At 45.5% G+C, this 22,707-nt stretch overlaps 1 protein-coding gene across 12 annotated transcripts in view; it reads left to right on the forward strand.

Annotated features, from left to right (window-relative positions):
- ANKS1B (ankyrin repeat and sterile alpha motif domain containing 1B) overlaps nt 1-22,707 on the forward strand; it is a 736,839-nt gene that overhangs the window by 579,340 nt on the left and 134,792 nt on the right. For 2 of the 12 annotated variants that reach the window (XM_037884435.2, XM_037884426.2), the window contains exon 1: nt 21,991-22,128. The exons of 7 other annotated variants lie outside the window; for them this stretch is intronic. The gene's annotated coding sequence lies outside the window, so the exon portion shown is untranslated. Of the gene's footprint in view, nt 1-21,893; nt 22,129-22,707 lie in introns of those variants that run through there. 3 more of the 12 variants (XM_037884417.2, XM_037884444.2, XM_037884454.2) reach the window with 3 other exon arrangements.

Genomic DNA, 22,707 nt, shown 5'->3' on the forward strand with positions numbered 1-22,707 from the left:
TCGCATGCAGCTCATTGTAGAACCGGCATGTAAGGGGTTCAGCACCGGAACAACTGTTCACCTCCCTTGCCTTCTGGTATGCTTGGTGAAGTTCTTTTATTTTCACACGGCACTGCTGTGTGTCCATCATGTAGCCCTTCTTCCCCATTCCATGAGCGATCTTTGCATAGATGTCAGCGTTTCTTCTGCTGGATCGGAGTTCTGCCTGCACAGACTCTTCTTCCCACACAGAGATGAAATACACCACCTCCTGTGCAGACCAGGCTGGAGCACGTTTGGGGCATGTAGTCTCCATGCTCAGCTGTGCTCAAGCTGGCATATTCCCAATGCTGATCAAACAGGAAATGGGAAATGAAAAATTCCAGGGGAGGAGCTGTTTAATGTGTACCTGGCTGCAGTGCCACAGAGTTGAGAATGATTTCCAGAGAGGTCACAGATGAGCATTGTGGGACACCACCTGGAGGCCTATTAAGTCGAATTACACAACACTGCATCTGCACTATCTTGCAGTCGACCCATTAAAATCGAATTAAGCACTACGTCTCTTGCAGAGGTGGATTACAGAAGTCAACATTAGAGGCAATTTAGATCAGCATAAAGGACCCAGTAGTGCAGACACATACATTAACAGGTCGACTTATGGCGGCTTCCTTCGACCTAACTTTTTAGTGTAGACCAGGCCTTAGATTCAGTTTATATGTATTCCAGGAGGAGGAAGAAGTGAGAATTGTTGGATCTTTAATTTTGGCCTGTACTATGCAAGAGGTCAGACTAGGGGATCATAATGGTCCCTTCTGGCCTTAAAATGTATGCATTCTCTGAGGTAATACCACCACCCTCTATTTTTCCAGTTTATATTTATGTCTTTAATTATTCCTCACTCTGTGAAGTACTTTACATTTGTAACTGATTCTCATTGTATTGATTTCACTAGAGCTGAGCAAAATGCAAAATTTTTGTTCCACAGAAAATTCTAATATTTCAACATTTGGTTTTGTCCCAAATTGGGACAAAAATTTGAAATTTTGAATTTTTTCAAGAAACAAAATATATAAAAAATTCAATTTAAAAATGCTGAAATGTCTCACTTCAAAAATTTTCCATCAGAACGAAACATTTTGGCATTCCCAATATTGACATTTTTGGTTTCAGATTGTTTCAAATCAGTTTAACATTAAACTGCATTTCTCCATTTGTGGCACATTGCCTCATGGAAGTTGTACTTTGAGAGCCTGATGCTGCTGTCCTCTCCTATGTGCCATGCTCCTTGGCCAGACTACTTCTCGCATGATGCACCCATAGTCATGTGTCTCCTATTATGCACCATGCAGTTTGGTCAGAGGGGAATCCACTTTGCATTAAGTGATATGTAGTCGTCCAGAAAGCCTGGACCATAGTAGACAAAAATTCCCATGCAGCAATGCGGTCATAGGGAAATGCAATGTAATATTTTATTGAACTGGTTTTAAATGAAACACTGTGGATCAGTTCAACAAAACAAAACATTCTGATTTTGGTCAAACCAATAGAAAAGGAAATACTTTCATTTAGATTTTCCCAGTGGAAAACTGAAATTTTTTGGCACAAAATTGAAATTTTCCCATGGAAAACGTTGATTTTGTGAAAACTGCATTTTCTGTCAGAAAACCATTCCAATAGAAAATTGCTGACCAACTCAGTCCATGCAATATTGGTCCCAATGACGATAATATTTATAACATTATTTTCCGGTAGGTGCTCACATATTGACTGCTTATTTGAGCAATATTCCAGGTATTTAAGTTAAACTTACTTGGAAGCAATATACTGTCCTGCAGTTCTCAGGCCATGTTCCACACTATGTATTCACTAATCAGGATTAACTAGGGCCTCAATCTTTTTGGTGGCTCTCTTTCAGGGCTTACCTCTTGATCACTGATTAGACTACTGAGCTCCCTTGGTCTCTTTGTTTAATTCTCCTCTGTTTTGTCAAAGGTGGAATACCTATCATTAGAAAAGGTTAAATGGCTCTATCATGCATTTTTCCCTTTGTTCTTCACACCGCTTCTAACTTTATTGATGCCACATGTCTACATCATACTTCTCTCCAATTCAGGGACTTATCATACTTTGTCTCATTTAATGACTGTTTGTTCTTTGTTCTCTTTGTTCTTTGTTCTCTGTCCGCAGTTCTTTGTTTCTTTTAGAGATTTCAGCAGCCATTCAAGTTCTGCTTTTTCCTCCAGAGTAGAAACTGTCTTATACTTCGTACCTATGTAGACCTCATAGTCTTCGTTCATAAACAGAAATGTTGCATAGCCTTCACATCAGATTACCTAGGATCCTTAAGAAGTCATCTTTGCAGCACTCTTGCTTGGATTTCAGGATACTTCCTCACTTGCTGGAACATGTTAATGTAAAAAAAGAAAAAAATGCCATGTACAGTCTCCTGTTCACTGCTAAGATAACTTTTTGAATGTTCTATGTTTTTTAGCTCCTATACAAAGCCAGTGCTAGGCATAAGATGACTAAGCAATTGCTTAGGGCCTCCAGCAGCTCAAGGGGGCCTCCTATTTGCTTTTAATTATAAGAACTTGCCTGTTTTAGTATTATGAGGGGGGGGCCCAAAAGTATTCCAGTTTAGGGTCCTCAGTGGGCCAGCACCAGCTCTGCTCCCATATATGCTAATCATGACATTATCTCAGTTCACTTCTCAGCACCTAATTCCCACTCAGGTTAAACTTGTTTGCATTCATTAGATTCCTGTCTCATTCAGTTGCTAGCTAGCCTCTCAGAGAGTAAATCTCTTGTCCAATTTCTTGTTTTCAAGATGATCCAGGATCAGGAGCCTTGCTGAAGTGTCAAAATACAAGAAGTATGTGCACTCCCTATTTCTTAACAATCATGTTGTTCCCTTCTGTTTACTGCTCTGTCACTGTGGTCTCTACCTGTCTTAGATGGTGTCTTGTATGGTAATTTGTCAATACCTTCTTCTGACTTCCTCATCTGCTTCAGAGTTTTCAGATAGTGCTCAAATCTATGTGTAAGGCCAACGGTCTCTGATTGTCATTGAATCCGGGACCTCTGAAGCTTAGTGAATGAGCCTGTACTGCATGAGCTAAAAGCCACATGCTTAGCTAGAACGGTAGCAGACTCATTAATCTCTAGATGGTCTAGATGCCACTAGAGGGGGACAGAGCACCAAACTAAGCAGGCATGGGTTACACATACACATGGGTTACACATGCATTCTTCCAAGGTAACCTGCTTGCATTTTATGAAGTGAAAGTTAGTTTTATCTTCATGTATATCCTCAACATTGGACTAATCCTCAACATTAGACCCTTTCCAGGAGGGTGCCATTGTTTCATAGAGTTTCTCAGCTCAAGCTGGTAGGTATCTAATCCATATGTTTTTCTGAGGTGCCTATTGCAGTGATATTTAAGCACTGCAAAACAATTAAAGACAACCAAACATAGCAATATACCCATGCCTCTCTTGTTCTCAAAATGCAAAATAGCCAGGGTCACCAGGTTAGGAGAGTTCCCCCCAACCCCCCAGGAAGACAGTGAGCATTCTGGGCACATCTCTTCATTTTTCTTTCATGCGCTCTATTAGGGGTGAGTGTGAGTGAAGCATCCTTCTCAGCCAGATGGAAAGGGCTGTCACCAAGGGAGGGCAAGTGGAAATACTGTCTCAGGCTAGCTCTTCTACTAAGCTCCCAGAGCAATTTTTCTTTAATTAGCACTAGCAGTTCCATGCAGTAACAACCGGGGGTACCTCAGTCACCTCCCTCTCTCCCTCTCCAGCATGATACCACTGGTGGGGAGGAACCTGAACCCAGGTCTGCATAAGGGAGACAAAGATATGTTGGACATGCACTTGAGTTGCCTCCCTCACAACTGGCAAGTTTGGGGAAAAGACAGGAAAGAAGAACAGTGTTCCCTCTTCCACTGGCATCCCTGAGTTGTTGACATTTGAATCCATTGATGTGTCTGGCTCTCCAAGTGGTCTCAAGAATATGCTAAAAAGAGAGGGAATGATCTTGACCTTTGCAGAAGCCCACACATGAGAGCTCTTGGAGTGGCAGCGCTCATTCTCTGTGATCCATCTGACAGGAATGAACTGAGTCAATAAGTGCTATTTCATCCTAACTTCTTTTTTAGTGCTAGTTTCCTGTCCTAGTTTACACTGTGCAGTTAAATATTTCCCTAAATCCTACCACTAAAACTTGCTTATCATGCCTTCTAAGGGACAGGGTGTGACTTAGAGAGACAGCTTGCTTTGGAGGGGAAGGACTGTGGGAGCCCCCAATGAGGAATCCTGGCTGATTCAGATTCGCCTCTCTCCTGTCAAACTGGGCAGCCATGTTCATATAGGACCTTTAGATTATACACACTCTTCATGATCAAAAAGGTAAAATGATTCCCTATTCATACTCACTCATCTATTGTCCACACCAAAATGCCCTCTCCAGCAATACCACCACTATTCAGCTGCAGAGAGTAAAATTTCTAAGCTTAGCAAATTGGGCTCTCATTGCCTTTCTATTCTGTTTCCTTACTTAAGGAAAACATAAAGAAAAATATAATCCAATAGTAACAAACACACAGATATCCCAAGACCAATAAAGAAGCATGACTTTACTCCCACCTCTGGTTACCCATTCAGCTCTGGTTCTGATGCCTAACTCATTCAGTGCCTAACTCTCTCTCAGAGCAAACTCCAGTTTAGTAGGACTAGCACTGCTGCTTTTTCTGTTCTGGTGGCTTCTCATTGCAGTAAAGGTTTAAATTAGTACAATATTCCAGTACACATACGCAGTACTTTATACCATTGAGATTGTTCCATTCAAGTCATTTTTCTATTGTTTTTGTAATTTCACTTCTGCTCAGTAAATATTGCTCTCAAGTCTTTTAGCCAGCTCTCTGAACATTATGATGATCTTGAGTACTTATAAAACCTATAATTGTGGATCCAACTGTGTAGTTGTAATTCAGGTGAAAGTCCCCTGGAAGTCAATGAGTTTTGCCTGATTAAGGACTGCAGGACCAGGTCCTTTAAATCTTATTTTACATTGTTTTATCTTTCACTTTTTCCCAGTGTACAGAGAGCTGCTCAGGTGCCTTAGACTTCCAACCAATGATTAATTTTAGCTTGTACTGAACTCTAGTTCCCTTGCTACAATGATGACAAGTGGTGGTATTTATGTCAGCAGTCCAGTCCAAACTGGCAGTGCTAATTTTTAACACTGAGTCAAATGACTCAGACCTAAAAAGGAAAAATGATTTAACACTGAGACTTGTGGAAACTTGTTTGAGCATTCAGGGCATTATGATAATATTAAGAAGGTTTACTTAAAAATTGCTTTAACTTACCTTTAAGAGATAATTAATTCATTATCGTAAAATAATAATCTTCACTGGCTAGAAAAATTTCAAGATAAAGATTGACTAGATATTTATTAACAATATATTTTGGAAAGAAAACAAGTTTTCTCCTCCCTCCAACAGACCTCAATTTGCTTTAAAAAAAATCTGCAACCATCCACTTAAAACACCACAAAAGACCACAAAAACTCAAAATCTGGCTTCTCAGTAAAAGCTGCAGGATCTGCTAATCTGCAGAAGCCATTTTGTTAAATATCTGACCAAAGTCTGCTATGCATTGTCTCACAAAAAGAGGAGAGCTCATCTTTATCCATACTTTGAGACACGGAAATGTTGACTTGATGAGCTCTTTGGCCATCTTCACTAGGGTTTTTTTGTTTGTTTGTTTTTGTTTTTTGGGGTGGGGGAGTGTCTAAAAAATAAGCCTGGCTGTTTCGGTCCAGATGGAGAATGTTTCTCTTTCCACAAGAAGACAATGAATGGGATGCTTTTTCCCGACACATAAAATACTAGATACAGCTCCCCTTGAAATCAATGCAAGTCTTTCCATTGGCTTCACTGGAAGTTGGATTGGGCCTGGCGTCAATGACTACTGAAATAATTATGATTGGTGTGTGGAAGTCTCTCTGTAAATTTGGTCTCCATAAGAACGAAACATGTCTCAACGTACTTGATTTCATGGCCCACATGGAAACAAAAGAATTCTCTCTGGCCATCTCTAGACCCACACATATAATCAGAGATACGATGAATCATATCGTCAGGCTAGGAATGGGTATTGGAGAAATCCTCAAAATACCATGCTCCTGGTCTGACCATCACCTTGTCCAGGCGAAGATCAGAGTCTTCGCTCCTTCCTGCCAGGGTAATGAGCATCCAAAGCTGGTCTACCCCCAAAACTCCCTGAACTCTCTAGATTTTCAACTCACCCTAAGATAACAACTACCCAAATACAAGGCAAGGTGCCAATGAGTGAGTACATCAGTACAATCATCTGATGTCTATTACCATTGACACGAGGGCCCCCTCACCAACGAAGAGCATCAGCATGGTTCGCAGATGAACTAGAGTAGATGAAGTGCACAGATAAATAGTTACAATGTCAATGGCACAAAAAGCATTCTGAATCCATCCACCATCAGCACCAACAATTTTACAGGACTACGCCACTGCAGGAAGAATCACAGACAGTAGAGCTACTCCACATAGTGAACTCAGATTGCATAGCCCAGATGTTGGACCAAGCATTGACCACTATGAAAAGCTGCCAGTGTACTGTGCTGTTAAGATCAACTGATTACATATGAGATTAAGCAGGAAAGAAAATTCCATTCCTGATCAAATCATATTTTCCATCCCACCACCCCAAATTAATTTGGCTCCATCATACATAGAATCATAGAACTGGAAGGGACCTCGAGAGGTCGTCTAGTCCAGTCCCCTGCACTCAAGGCAGGACTAAGTATTATCTAGACCATCCCTGACAGGTGTTTGTCCAACCTGCTCTTAAAAATCCCCAATGATGGAGATTCCACAACTTCCCTACACAATTTATTCCAGTGCTTAACCACTCTGACAGTTAGGAAGTTTTTCCTAATGTCCAACCTAAACCACCCTTGCTGCAATTTAAGCCCATTGTTTCTTGTCCTATCCTCAGAGGTTAAGAAGAACAATTTTTCTCCCTTCTCCTTGTAATAACCTTTTACGTACTTGAGAACTGTTATCATGTCCCCTCTCAGTGTTCTCTTCTCCAGACTAAACAAACCCAATTTTTTCAATCTTCCCTCATAGGTCATGTTTTCTAGACCTTTACTCATTTTTGTTGCTCTTCTCTGGACTTTCTCCAAATTTGTCCACATCTTTCCTGAAATGTGGCACCCAGAACTGGACACAATACTCCAGTTGAGGACTAATCAGTGTGGAGTATCGCGGAAGAATGACTTCTCGTGTCTTGCTTACAATACTCCTGCTAATACATCCCAGAATGATGTTAGCTTTTTTTGCAACGGCATTACATGGTTGACTCATATTTAGCTTGTGATCCACTATGACCCCCAGATCCCTTTCTGCAGTACTCCTTCCTAGGCAGTCATTTCCCATTTTCTATGTGTGCAACTGATTGTTCCTTCCTAAGTGGAGTACTTTGCATTTGTCCTTATTGAATTTCATCCTATTTACTTCAGACCATTTCTCCAGTTTGTCCAGATCATTTTGAATTTTAATCCTATCCTCCAAAGCAGCTGCAACCCCTCCCAGCTTGGTATCATCCGCAAACTTTATAAGTGTACTCTTTATGCCATTTTCTAAATCATTGATGAAGATATTGAACAGAACCAGACCCAGAAGCGATCCCTGCGGAACCCCACTCATTATGCCCTTCCAGCATGGCTGTGAACCACTGATAACTACTCTCTGGGAATGATTTTCCACCCAGTTATGCACCCACCTTATAGTAGCTCCATCTAGATTGTATTTCCCTAGTTTGTTTATGAGATGGTCATGCGAGACAGTATCAAAAGCCTTACTAAAATATACCACAAGATATACCACATCTACCGCTTCCCCCCATCCACAAGGCTTGTTACCCTGTCAAAGAAAGCTATCAGGTTGGTTTGACATGATTTGTTCTTGACAAATCCATGCTGACTGTTATTTATCACCTTATTATCTTCTAGGTCAGTGGTTCCCAAACTTGTTCCGCTGCTTGTGCAGGGAAAGCCCCTGGCGGGCTGGGCCGGTTTGTTTACCTGCCGCGTCTGCAGGTTCAGCTGATCGTGGCTCCCAGTGGCCGCGGTTCGCTGCGCCAGGCCAATGAGAACTGCTGGAAGCGGCGCGGGCTGAGGGACGTACTGGCCGCCGCTTCCAGCAGCTCCCATTGGCCTGAAGCGGCGAACCGCGGCCACTGGGACCTGTGATCGGCTGAACCTGCAGACGCGGCAGGTAAACAAACTGGCCCGGCCCGCCAGGGGCTTTCCCTGCACAAGTGGCGGAACAAGTTTGGTAACCACTGTTCTAGGTGTTTGCAATTGATTGCTTAATTATTTGCTCCATTATCTTTCCGGGTACAGAAGTTAAGCTGACTGGTCTGTAATTCCCCGGGTTGCCCTTATTTCCCTTTTTATAGATGGGCACTATATTTGCCTTTTCCAGTTTTCTGGAATGTCTCCCGTCTTCCATGACTTTTCAAAGATAATTACTAATGGCTCAGATATCTCCTCAGCCAGATGCTTGAGTATTCTAGGATGCATTTCATCAGGCCCTGGTGATTTGAAGACATCTAACTTGTCTAAGTAATTTTTGACTTGTTCTTTCCCTATTTTAGACGCTGATCCTACCTCATTTTCACTGGCATTCACTATGTTAGACGTCCAGTCGCCACCAACCTTCTTGGTAAAAACTGAAATAAAGAACTCATTAAGCACCTCTGCCATTTCCACATTTTCTGTTATCGTCTTTTCCCCCTCATTGAGTAATAGGCCTACTCTTTCCTTGATCTTCCTCTTGCTTCTAATGTATTTGTAGAACGTTTTCTTGTTTTCTTTTATGTCCCTAGCTAGTTTGATCTCATTTTGTGCCTTGGCTTTTCTAATTTTGTCGCTACATACTTGTATTATTTGTTTATATTCATCCTCTGTAATTTGACCGAGTTTCCACTTTTTGTAGGGCTCTTTTTTGAGTTTTAGATCATTTAAAATCTCCTGGTTAATCCAGGGTGATCTCTTGCCATACTTCCTATCTTTCCTACGAGGTGGAATGGTTTGCTCTTGTGCCCTTAATAATGTCTCTTTGAAAAACTGCCAACCGCCTTTAATTGTTTTTCCCCTTAGACTTGCTTCCCATGGGATTTTTCCTACCAACTCCCTGAGTTTGCTAAAGTCTGCCTTCTTGAAATCCATTGTCTTTATTGTGCTGTTCTCCCTCCTACCATTCCTTAGAATCATGAACTCTACCATTTCATGATCACTTTCACCCAAGTTGCCTTCCACTTTCAAATTCTCAACCAGTTCCTCCCTATTTGTGAAAATCAAATCTAGAACAGCCTGCCCCTAGTAGCTTTCTCCACATTCTGAAATAAAAAATTGTCTCCGATACATTCCAAGAACTTTCTGGATGATCTGTGCTCTGCTGTATTATTTTCCCAACAGATGTCTGCGTAGTTGAAGTCCCCCATCACCACCAAGTCCTGTGCTTTGGATGATTTTGTTAGCTGTTTAAAAAAAATTATCCACCTCTTCTTCCTGGTTTGGTGGTCTGTAGTAGACCCCTACCATGACATCACTCTTGTTTTTTCCCCCATTTATCCTTACCCAGAGACTTTCAACAAGTCTGTCTCTTATTTCTATCTCAACCTCAGTCCAAGTGTATACATTTTTAATATATAAGGCAACACCTCCTCCCTTTTTTCCCTGCCTGTCCTTCCTGAGCAAGCTGTATCCTTCTATGCCAATATTCCAGTCATGCATATTATCCCACCAAGTCTCTGTGATGCCAACCATGTCATAGTTGTGTTTATTTACTAGCATTTCGCGTTCTTCCTGCTTATTCCCCATACTTCTCGCATTAGTATGCAGACATCTAAGATACTGATTTGATTTCCTGCCCCCACCCCAAGTTCTGTTTTGTCTCTTCCTTATTTCTGCTATAACAGCCCATGCTCCCCCCAGATTCCGACCCTTCTCCCAGGTCTCCATGTTTTTGACTTACCTATGGGCTTTGGTCACCTCCCCCATTAAACCTAGTTTAAAGCCCTCCTCACTAGATTAGCCAGTCAGTAGCCAAATATGCTCTTCCCCTTCCTCAATAGGTGGACCCCACATGCCAAAGCTCAAGAAGCCCTAAAACATGTTTAGCCACAACCTGTAAAATGGATCTCTGCCCCTCCTTACTGATAGAAGCGATCCTCTATCAAGGGTCAACTATCCTCACTACTAATGAAAATTGTTAATGCCTTCCTTAGAGAGGCATACTTGCCAAACTCACTGAAAAATACAACAGTCCCACCCAATCTTCAAGAAGCCAAAAGTGGACCCTGATGACATAACTACCAACCCATCTCCAGCTGCCCATTCCTGGGCAAATTAATTGAGAAAATAGTAACACCAAGCTTCAACAACATGTGACATCAGCCAGCATCTTTGGATGCATGACAATCAGGGTTCTAACCGAGCATAGCACAGAGACAGACCTCGTAGCACTGAAAGACTGCTTTCTTATGGCCACGGAAGCAGGCACGATCTCCAGGCTCACATTGATGGACCTCTCTGACACAAGGTACTGCTGACTTGCCTACATGGTATACCAGAAGTAGCTTGCCTAGCATTACAGTGGTTTCATTCATTCCTTTCTTGCTCACCTGCAGTATCCCACAGAGATCCCCCTCTTATCTTCAATATACAAATGAGATCCCAGGGAGAGAGTGAAACACCACCAGCCCAGCTTCCAGCAATATACAGACAACACTCAGTTATTTCTCATTCACCATTGACACAACCTCCATCACTACCAAGTTACCCGAATGCCCACAAGAGTTCAGATCTTGGATGGAGAGTCACTGGCTCAAGCTGAATCCAGATATCAAAGTGATGATGGTTGAAAAGGGGAAAGATGTTGAAGAATTAGCTACAATACGGAAGAATTAGCGACAACATTGAATGAGTACAGCTCCCATTTGTCAAGTTGGTGCAAAGCCTTGGGGTCCTGTTTGATACCTCACTAATCCTGGAGGGCAAGATAGTGTCAGTTTCTAAAAATGCCTTCCTTCACCTCCAGCTTGCTAAGAATCTTCACATCTTTCTAGGACCAGCCATTTGTTACCTCCAGGCTGAATTATTGTAAATCACTATATTTGAAGCTGAATATGAAGATGGTGCCTACCCAGGCTCTAGCTGCCATAGAACATGGTTGCCCACCTCCTCCATGGTCTAGGAGGTCATAGTGATCACATCAGATCCATGCTTATGTCCCTCCATAAAATGACGGGGTCTAAATTAGCTGTTACCACTCAAGAAAGAGATCTTGGAGTCATTGTGGTTAGTTCTCTGAAAACATCCACTCAATGTGCAGCAGCAGTCAAAAAAGCAAACAGAATGTTGGGAATCATTAAGAAAGGTATAGATAATAAGGCAGAAAATATCATATTGCCTCTATATAAATCCATGGTATGCCTACATCTTGAATACTGCAGATGTGGTCACCCCATCTCAAAAGAGATATAACGGAAAAGGAAAAGGTTCAGAAATGGCAACAAAAATGAGTAGGGGTATGGAACAGGTTCCGTATGAGGAGAGATTAATAAGACTGGGACTTTTCAGCTTGGAAAAGAGATGAGTAAGGGGGGATATGACTGAGGTCTATAAAATCATGACTGGTGTGGAGAAAGTAAATAAGGAAGTGTTATTTACTACTTCTCATAACACAAGAACTAGGGGTCACCAAATGAGGTTTAAAACAAACAGAAGGAAGTATTTCTTCACACAATGCACAGTTAACCTGTGGAACTCTTTGCCAGAGGATGTTGTGAAGGCCAAGACTATAACAGGGTTCAAAAAAGAACTAGATAAATTCATGGAGGATAAGTCCATCAATGGCTATTAGCCAGGATGAGCAGGGATGGTGTCTCTAGCCTCTGTTTGCCAGAACCTGGGAATGAGCGACAGGGAATGGATCATAGAGTCACAGAATCATAGAATCATAGACTATCAGGGTTGGAAGGGACCTCAGGAGGTCATCTAGTCCAACCCCCTGCTCAAAGCAGGACCAATCCCCAATTAAATCATCCCAGCCAGGGCTTTGTCAAGCCTGACCTTAAAAACTTCTAAGGAAGGAGATTCTACCACCTCCCTAGGTAACACATTCCCGTGTTTCACCACCCTCTTGGTGAAAAAGTTTTTCCTAATATCCAACCTAAACCTCCCCCACTGCAACTTGAGACCATTACTCCTTGTCCTGTCCTCTTCTACCACTGAGAATAGTCTAGAACCATCCTCTCTGGAACCACCTCTCAGGTAGTTGAAAGTAGCTATCAAATCCCCCCTCATTCTTCTCTTCTGCAGACTAAACAATCCCAGTTCCCTCAGCCTCTCCTCATAAGTCATGTGTTCCAGACCCCTAATCATTTTTGTTGCCCTTCGCTGGACTCTCTCCAATTTATCCACATCCTTCTTGTAGTGTGGGGCCCAAAACTGGACACAGTACTCCAGATGAGGCCTCACCAATGTCGAATAGAGGGGAACGATCACGTCCCTCGATCTGCTCGCTATGCCCCTACTTATACAGCCCAAAATGCCATTGGCCTTCTTGGCAACAAGGGCACACTGCTGACTCATATCCAGCTTCTCGTCCACTGTCACCCCTAGGTCCTTTTCCGCAGAACTGCTGCCTAGCCATTCGGTCCCTAGTCTGTAGCGGTGCATTGGGTTCTTCCGTCCTAAGTGCAGGACCCTGCACTTATCCTTATTGAACCTCATCAGATTTCTTTTGGCCCAATCCTCCAATTTGTCTAGGTCCCTCTGTATCCTATCCCTGCCCTCCAGCGTATCTACCACTCCTCCTAGTTTAGTATCATCCGCAAATTTGCTGAGGGTGCAATCCACACCATCCTCCAGATCATTTATGAGGATATTGAACAAAACCGGCCCCAGGACCGACCCCTGGGGCACTCCACTTGACACCGGCTGCCAACTAGACATGGAGCCATTGATCACTACCCGTTGAGCCCGACAATCTAGCCAACTTTCTACCCACCTTATAGTGCATTCATCCAGCCCATACTTCTTTAACTTGCTGACAAGAATACTGTGGGAGACCGTGTCAAAAGCTTTGCTAAAGTCAAGAAACAATACATCCACTGCTTTCCCTTCATCCACAGAACCAGTAATCTCATCATAGAAGGTGATTAGATTAGTCAGGCATGACCTTCCCTTGGTGAATCCATGCTGACTGTTCCTGATCACTTTCCTCTCATGTAAGTGCTTCAGGATTGATTCTTTGAGGGCCTGCTCCATGATTTTTCCGGGGACTGAGGTGAGGCTGACTGGCCTGTAGTTCCCAGGATCCTCCTTCTTCCCTTTTTTAAAGATTGGCACTACATTAGCCTTTTTCCAGTCATCCGGGACTTCCCCCGTTCGCCACGAGTTTTCAAAGATAATGGCCAATGGCTCTGCAATCACAGCCACCAATTCCTTTAGCACTCTCGGATGCAACTCGTCCGGCCCCATGGACTTGTGCACGTCCAGCTTTTCTAAATAGTCCCTAACCACCTCTTTCTCCACTGAGGGCTGGCCATCTACTCCCCATGCTGTGATGCCCAGCGCAGCAGTCTGGGAGCTGACCTTGTTCGTGAAGACAGAGGCAAAAAAAGCATTGAGTACATTAGCTTTTTCCACATCCTCTGTCACTAGGTTGCCTCCCTCATTCAGTAAGGGGCCCACACTTTCCTTGGCTTTCTTCTTGTTGCCAACATACCTAAAGAAACCCTTCTTGTTACTCTTGACATCTCTTGCTAGCTGCAGCTCCAGGTGCGATTTGGCCCTCCTGATTTCATTCCTACATGCCCGAGCAATATTTTTATACTCATCCCTGGTCATATGTCCAACCTTCCACTTCTTGTAAGCTTCTTTTTTATGTTTAAGATCCGCTAGGATTTCACCGTTAAGCCAAGCTGGTCGCCTGCCATATTTACTATTCTTTCGACTCATCGGGATGGTTTGTCCCTGTAACCTCAACAGGGATTCCTTGAAATACAGCTAGCTCTCCTGGACTCCTTTCCCCTTCATGTTAGTCCCCCAGGGGATCCTACCCATCCGTTCCCTGAGGGAGTCGAAGTCTGCTTTCCTGAAGTCCAGGGTCCGTATCCTGCTGCTTACCTTTCTTCCCTGCGTCAGGATCCTGAACTCAACCAACTCATGGTCACTGCCCCCCAGATTCCCATCCACTTTTCTTCCCCCACTAATTCTTCCCGGTTTGTGAGCAGCAGGTCAAGAAAAGCTCCCCCCCCAGTTGGCTCCTCTAGCACTTGCACCAGGAAATTGTCCCCTACACTTTCCAAAGACTTCCTGGATTGTCTATGCACCGCTGTATTGCTCTCCCAGCAGATATCAGGAAAATTAAAGTCACCCATGAGAACCAGGGCATGCGATCTAGTAGCTTCTGCGAGTTGCCGGAAGAAAGCCTCATCCACCTCATCCCCCTGGTCCAGTGGTCTATAGCAGACTCCCACCACTACATCACTCTTGTTGCTCACACTTCTAAACTTAATCCACTTGATGATTACTTGTTCATTCCCTCTGGGGCACCTTGCACTGGCCACTGTCGGAAGACAGGATAGTGGGCTAGATCGACCTTTGGACTGACCCAGTATTGCCATTCTTATGTTCTTATTGGCTCCCAGTCAGTTTAAGGCCTTGGTCCTAATCTTCAAAGAGCTTAATGGATCAAGCCACAGCTACACTAGACACTGAATTTCAATCTATTAACTACTGAGACAATGCAGATCACAAAACTCAAGACAAAGCACATGAGAGCTGAGGACAAAGCATACTCAATCAAAAGGATTCACCTATGGAAACAACTTCTAGAGGAGATGAGGCAAAGTGAGAGATTGACCATCTTTAGCAAGTGCAGCAAAATGTTCCTCTTCAAAAAAGCCTTTCCAGCCCAGCAAGAATGACTCACAAAATAGACAATCCATATACAATATTTAATATTTTTAAAAATTATTGAAATGAAACATTTCAATACTTTTGTTTTCATGTTTCTGAAATAAAAAAATCAAATTTCTATTCCACAAAAATTTCAACATTTTGATTTTTTGTTCTAATTCAGGACAAAAACAAATTTCAAAATGTTGGAATTTCCCATAGGATGGAATTCCATTTTCTGATCAGATCTACTCAGTATAGACTTGTTTCCAAAAAAAGGTCCAATCATGCAATCCAATCTGCACAGGTACAAGAGTCTGCCCAGGTAGATGCAATTACAGGATTGGGGCCTGAGGAAGCAGCATAAGATATTCAGTCAAACAGAATGACTCCCCAAAACCCCTTCCAGGATTTTGTATTGAATTAGGCCTAAAATTCTCAGGTGTTTATTTGGCAGATCTACTGACATAAATTCAGTCATTATATACAAGAGTTTTTAAAAAAAAAAATATTGTGGGAGTGCCTGTCTGTGCATCCATTCCAGTATTTTAAACCACACACTGTAATCAGCAATTACACAAGTGGGCATTATAATAAAAATAACTTTGTTCACTTTTTTTAAACCTGTATTACTCTACCCAAAGTCAATATTATGCTTTACAATTTTTTCCAAAGTGTGGGTCAGTGAATTAATCATTAAGTGTTACATAACTTTTCTATTTATGCCATATCAGTTAAGGTTTTTTTGTGGAGGGCGGGGAGAAGGGAATGGTCTGCACCGTAAACACATTGTATTATTATTAACACAGTAATGAAGTAAGATTTTTATGAACAGTAAACATTTACTGTTTGAGTTATGGTGCTTTTCAAAATGTTTCAGCTCAGCATTAGTTTAAGACATAATTAAGTCTTCGAGGAATAACATTTCAAAAGGGCCTCAACCAAACGGTAATGCTGTGCACAAAATAACTAATGTCTGCAATTCTGTGCACATACACATACAAAATGAGAATGCCAGCGAATATCACTTTTGTTTTAATTTGTAAATGAATTTAGTGACTGCAAATAATAAACTCAAGAGTACTGGCTTCGTGTGTGTGTAGGAGCTGTTGAAAGGTGTCTTCAGCAGCTCTGTCACTGCACCTCAGCCCTGAACTGCTACATCTGTCCCTCCTTTAGGGCTGGTCTACACTACAGAGTTAGGTTGAAGTAAGATAACTCTGTAAGGGTACGTCTACAGTACGAAATTATTTTGAAATTATTCTATTCGAATTTTCGGAAGCTATTTTATACATTCGGTCTTCTGTGTCCCCACTAAAGCGGGTGAATTCGGCAGATTGCGTCCACAGTACCAAGGCTAGCATCGAATGTCGGAGCGGTGCACTGTGGGTAGCTGTCCCACAGTTCCCACAGTCCCCGCCGCCCATTGGAATTCTGGGTTAAGCTCCCAGTGCATGATGGGGCAAAAACATTCTCACGGGTGTTTCTGGGGGTGTGTCATCAGAAAGCTAGGTCAGACAATCATTTCGCGCTTTTTTGGCATGCAGCCACCATACTGCTTTCAGCATACGGTGCACCGCTGCTCTCCTGCTACTATGAATCCGCCTCTCCAACTCAACGCTGCTCGGCCATCGTGAACCGAGCAGCACAGCTTCCGCCACCAACTCTGCTCTCCCACTATTGCCACGCTTCCAAGCTTCTCCATGTTGTCTGTCCTGGGCTCCCACCTCCGTGAAAGCCACAGAAGACAACCATTTGCAGCCATTGTTCGGCTACCGTGAACTGAACAGCACAGCTTCCGCTGCCACTCTACTCTCCTACATTTTACGCCCTTTTTCCAGGATTACCTGTGCAGGCGCCATAGCCATGGAGCCCAATCAGATCTCCGCTGCAGTTTTGACCATTGTAAATACCTTGCGCATTATCCAGCAGTATGTGCAGTACCTGCAAAACTGGGCGAGGAAGCGACGACAGCGCGATTACTATAGTGATGAGGACATGGACACAGACGGCACGGCATGTGGCAATTGGGAGATCCTGGTGGTGTTGGGCCAGGTTCATGCCGTGGAACGCCGATTCTGGGCCCAGGAAACAAGCACAGACTGGTGGGACCACATAGTGTTGCAGGTATGGGATGATTCCCAGTGGCTGAGAAACTTTCGTATGCGTAGGGCCACTTTCATGGAACTTTGTGACTTGCTGTCCCCTGCCCTGAAGTGCAAAGACACCAAAATGAGAGCAGCCCTCACAGTTGAGAAGCGAGTGGCCATAGCCCTGTGGAAGCTTACAACTCCTGACAGTCAGGAATGAGTTTGGAGTGGGGAAATCTACTGTGGTGGCTGCTGTGCTGCAAGTAACCAATACAATCATTTACCAGCTGCTATCAAGGGTAGTGACTTTGGGAAATGTGCAGACCATTGTGGATGGCTTTAATGTGCTGGGCTTCCCTAACTGCGGCGGGGCGATAGAACACATATCCCTATCTTGGCCCTGGAACATCGGGGCGGCCAGTACATAAACCGCAATGGGTACTTTTCCATGGTGCTGCAAGCACTGGTGGATTAGAAGGGGCGTTTCACCGACATCAACATGGGATGGCCAGGAAAGGTGCATGATGCTCGCATCTTCAGGAACTCTGGTCTGTTTGTACAGCTGCAGGAAGGAACTTATTTCCCAGACCAGAAAATTACTGTTGGGGATGTTGAAATGCCTATAGTTATCCTTGGGGACCCAGCCTACCCCTTAATGCCATGACTCATGAAACCGTACACAGGCACCCTGGACAGTAGTAAGAAGCAGTTCAACTATAGGCTAAGCAAGTGCAGAATGGTGGTAGAATGTGCGTTTGGACATTTGAAAGCGCGCTGGTGCAGTTTTCTGACCCGGTTAGATCTCAGCACAACCAATATTCCAATTGTAATTGCTGCTTGTTGTGTGCTCCACAATATCTGTGAGAGTAAGGGGGAGACGTTTATGGCAGGGTGGGAGGTTGAGGCAACTCACCTGGGGGCCAGTTTCACACAGCCAGACAACAGGGCAATTAGAAGAGCGCAGCAGGGTGTGCTTTGAAAGCCAGTTTCATGACTGGCCAGGGTAGGGTGTAACAGTTGTGTTTGTTTCTCTTAAAGTTACCTGCCCCCTATATATATATGAAAGGAAATAAAGTCACAATTGTTTAAAAACCGTTCTTTATAATTTGTTGCACAAAACATTGAGAGAAATCGGAAGCTAGATGGGGGGTAGGGGGGTGTTCGGTTAGGGGTCCAGAAACCAAATCGAAATTTAGGATATGCCAGCTTTCTGCTGTTTGTGCAATCCTCTGGGGTTGACTGTGTGGGTCCCATAGCCTCCTCCGCCCTATGTTCTTGGGTGTCTGGGTGAGGAGGCTATGGAACTTGGGAAGGAGGGAGGGTGGTTATTCAGGGGCTGCAGCGGCAGTCTGTGGTCTTGCTGCCTTTCCCGCATTAGATCCACCATACAGCGGAGCATGTCAGTTTGCTCCCCCATGAGCTTGACCATAGCATCCTGCCTGCTCTCATCGCGTGCGTCCCTCCTCTCTTCGTATTCATGTAACGCTTTACGCGACTCCGCAATTGTTTGCCTCCACGCATTCAACTGGGCCCTATCAGTGCGGGAGGACTGCATGAGCTCGGCAAACATGTCGTCCCGAGTTCATTTTTTCGACCTTCTAATCTGGACCAGCCTGTGGGACGGAGTACACAGGGGCCGCATTGAAACATTTGCACCTGCTGCAGGAGGAGAAAAAGGGAGGGTAGTATTTTAAAAGATACATTTTAGAGAACAAAGGGGACACTGTTTCTCAGTGAAACAGGCAATTCATAGTACACAGCACATGTTCTTTCTGTACAAGGTCTCATTTTGCCTTCTATACTGAAGTGCCTGCCACTTTGGTGTGAGTAAGCCATCACATGCAGCCAGGCAACAGAATTCAGCTTGCAGGCAGCCTGCGGGCTCTCTGGGATGATCGCTTCACACAACACTCTCCCCCCCTGCACACACATACACACACCGCAGGGCTCCGATGAGGCTCTGAGCAGGGATGAGCCCTTTAAACTAAACCCGAACAGCCCAGTGTGTCTGGGTTTCTCCCCACCCCACACCACGTGGCGCCGATCAAGCTCTCACTCATCAGAAGTGCCTTCTCCAGGGTCATGGTCCGGGAGCATGCTTTGGGAGTGGGGGGAGGCTATTGGCTCCAGCGTTAAGAATAGTTCCTGGCTAGGGGGGGAAACAGATTCCCCACTTGCCGCCTGTGCACTGTCCTCCTCCTCCTCCTCTTCGTCCTCCAAAAACTCATCCTCCCCGCTCCGTGCTACTCCCCCCTTGCAGGTGTCCACGGACAGTGTTGGGGTAGTGGTGGCGTCACTCCCCATAATTGCATGCAGCTCATGGTAGAAGCGGCATGTATGGGGCTGTGACCCAGAGCGCCCGTTTGCCTCCCTGGCTTTTTGGTATGCTTGCCTGAGCTCCTTGATTTTTGTACGACACTGCCCTGTGTCCCTGGAGTAGCCTCTTTCCGTCATGGCCCTGGAGCCTTTAGCATACGTATTTGCGTTCCTTTTTTTTTAATGTAGTTCTGACATAGCAGATTCGTCTCCCCAACATGCAATGAGATCCAGTACCTCCCGTTCGGACCATGCTGGAGCTCGTCTGCGAATCCGGGACTGCGTGGTCTCTTGAGATGGTGGACTCTGCACGGTCACCTGTGATGGTGTACTGTGCTGATGGTCACCTGTGCTGATGGTGACCAAACAGGAAATTCAAAAGTTCCCAGGGCTTTTACTGCCTACCTGGCTAGTGCATCAGAGTTCAGAGTGTTGTCCAGAGCGGTCACAAGGGAGCATTCTGAGATAGCTCCCAGAGGCCAATATTGTTGAATTGCGTCCACAGTACCTGTAACCCGGAACTGCAATCTTGATTTAACGCTACTCCACTTGCCGAGGTGGAGTACAGAAATCGGAGTAAAGAGCCCTTTAAATTGAAAAAACTGGTTTGGTCGTGTGGACAGAACCAGTTTAATTTCAAGGTAACTCGGCTAATTCCGAAATAACCGCATGCTGTACACCAGGCCTAAGAGCCTGTATTACAACGTTGCTCCCGCCAAAGTAAGTTGCTCACTGCACCGACCTAATAACTGCACCTCTGCAATAGGCATAGTGCTTAAGCTGATGTCGTTAGGGTGACGCAGTGTCCATGTAGACACCGCATTACTTACATTGCATGTTGGCTGCCAGCCTCATGTGGGGCTCACAGCTTGAGCCCCCCTGCTCCACTTAGGTCGGTGCAAGCGCTCCTGCTGAGGACATGCCTCACTTACCAGCGGCAGGAGGATAGTGTGGACACCAACAGCCAATTGAATTACTGTGGTGACTGTACGCTGACCTAAACTAGCCTTTTTTCAGAGTAGTAGCTGTGTTAGTCTGTATCCACAAAAAGAAAAGGAGGACTTGTGGCACCTTAGTCTCTAAGGTGCCACAAGTCCTCCTTTTCTTCTAATCTAGCTTGGTCGACTTAATTTTGTAGTGTAGACAAGGCCTTAGTCTTTCTTTTGCAGAGACTGCAAATCATACAAAATTTTAGTGTGGTGACTTCAGATGTTTAGAAATTGAGAATATGGGGCAAAACCACTAAATTCACTTTTTTTGTTTGTTTGTAGTAAACCCAACATCTAAAAAGTTAGGCCCTGATCCTCCAATCCACACGGGTGGACCTATTGAGGCTATGTGGGTTCAATTGCAAAATAAGGGCCTAAGTTCTTTAACCCACTAGTTCCTAGAGTAAACTTTGCAGTCTATTGGAACTGTACCAAAGTAATGTAATTTTCACGAGAAACCACACACATCACATCATTGCACTTAGCTCACTGTAGTAAGATATTTTGACTTGGCAAAATTCTGCTCTTAGACCCACTGGGCAGACCTTGATTGATAATGTGCTCATCTTACATACACAAAACTTCCCTTGGGGGAGTGAAATAACATTTGAGAGCCACCATGGGGATCTGTGAGTGCAATTCTGCCCTGAGACATTTTTAAAAGTTAAATATTAAGGAAATTATCTTTTGTTTTATATTTCCTTTATTTGTGGATGCTGTTGGTGCTTAGGGGGACGCCTTTCCTGAAGGAAACAATCCGCTGGGGTGGCTATCTGCTCACATTAACTCATGAATTTTAGATTTGCTAAGATGTATTTAAACAGTGATGTAAAACAAAGTGGCTGAGCTGAGAGGAGAGACAGGGAAGCTGTTTGGCAGCTGGTAGGAAACAAAATGGGTTTCTCCTCCTCTCTGCAAGTTGCAGCCGCTGCAGACAGTGACTTTCCCCTGGCCCTGCAGGGGGTCCTGCTGTCGTGCCCCCCACCCCATTCCCGCTAGAGGAAGGGGCTGATTTGTCTCTGGCCCGCCATTGCGGGGGGGGCGGAGGGGACGGTTCTACCTCCAACCCCACCCGTCTCCTCTGTGACACCCCCAGCCCCGTGCCCCGGCTGCCCGCAGCCTCCCCGGCTCCTGCGCAGCAGCCCCATGGTGGCCCAGGTGCAGGCGGCGGCGGCCGGCTCCCCGGGGCGGCATGTGGGCGCCTGCAGAGCGGCCGCCGCCGCCGCCCCCTCCCCGCGCGGGGGAGACACCGAGAATAACCATAGTAACGGGATGCGAGCGGGGGCGGCGGGGGGCGCGTACAGCAGCAGCCAGCGCGGCGCCGGGACCCAGCCAGCCCCGGGGTGCGGGGGAGCGCGCGCCCCCCGGCCCGGCCCTTCCCCCCGGCGCGAGGGCAAGCGGCCGCGGAGCGAGCCGCTGCCCCGGCCCGGAGCGCGCCGCGGGCGCGCGCGGAGAGAGGCGGCGGGGAGGAGGGGGGGCGGTGCTGGCTGCGCGGGGGCGCGCGCGGCGGTGCCGGCTGGCTTCGGGAGGGGAGCGGGGGAGCGCTCAGCTGTGCTCGGCTCCGCCGCGCTCTCCCTGCCTCACTCCGCGGGGCAAGGCAAGATGCACAAAGGCGAGGGATAGCAGCTGCAGCATTGAAATATCCCCGAGAGCAGCGGCCTCCCGCCCAGCCCGGCCGGGCTCGCCCCCCACCCCGCCGCCGCCCCTAGGTGAGACCGGGGGGCCGGTGAGTAGCCAGTGCGCCGGAATTGCCATTGCATGGACCGCTGTTCCCCTCCCTCCAGCACCCCCTCCGCAGCCCCCCGGGTGTGGTGGGGAAGGGCGATTTCTGCAAATGGGTCCGGAAGCTGAGCCCGAGCCTGGAGGGGCTCCCCCCCCCCCCAGTTGCTGTAGTTTGGGTTGATGCTAGGGGTTATTTTACGTTAACCTGTGCTGTCTGCCTATTTATTTGCCCGCCTTGCTCCAGCTTTGTGGGGTTGCAAAGTGCAGGTGATCCCAAGGAAAGGTTCTTTCCCCTCCTCCCCCCCAGCCAAATGCTCCGTCTTCAGGGATGTCGATCTTTCCTTGTTTAAAAAAAAAAAAACGGAAAAGGTAAAGCAAAATGTTAATCGCGTGCGCTGTAGTTTCAGCTGCCTGATGGAGATGGTCCTGTCGTCTGGTGAGTTTTCATCACCTCTGAGTGGTACTGGGAGGAAGAGACACTGAAAAGCTTTATCTACACTGTGCTCTCTCCATGTATTTTTAAGCAATGATTAATCTTTTGGGGTGGGGGAGAGTGGGCATGTACTTTCAAGTGATACACCCC

The sequence above is a fragment of the Chelonia mydas genome, chromosome 1 (genome assembly GCF_015237465.2).
Source record: "Chelonia mydas isolate rCheMyd1 chromosome 1, rCheMyd1.pri.v2, whole genome shotgun sequence".
In the NCBI taxonomy this organism is placed as follows: domain Eukaryota; kingdom Metazoa; phylum Chordata; order Testudines; family Cheloniidae; genus Chelonia; species Chelonia mydas.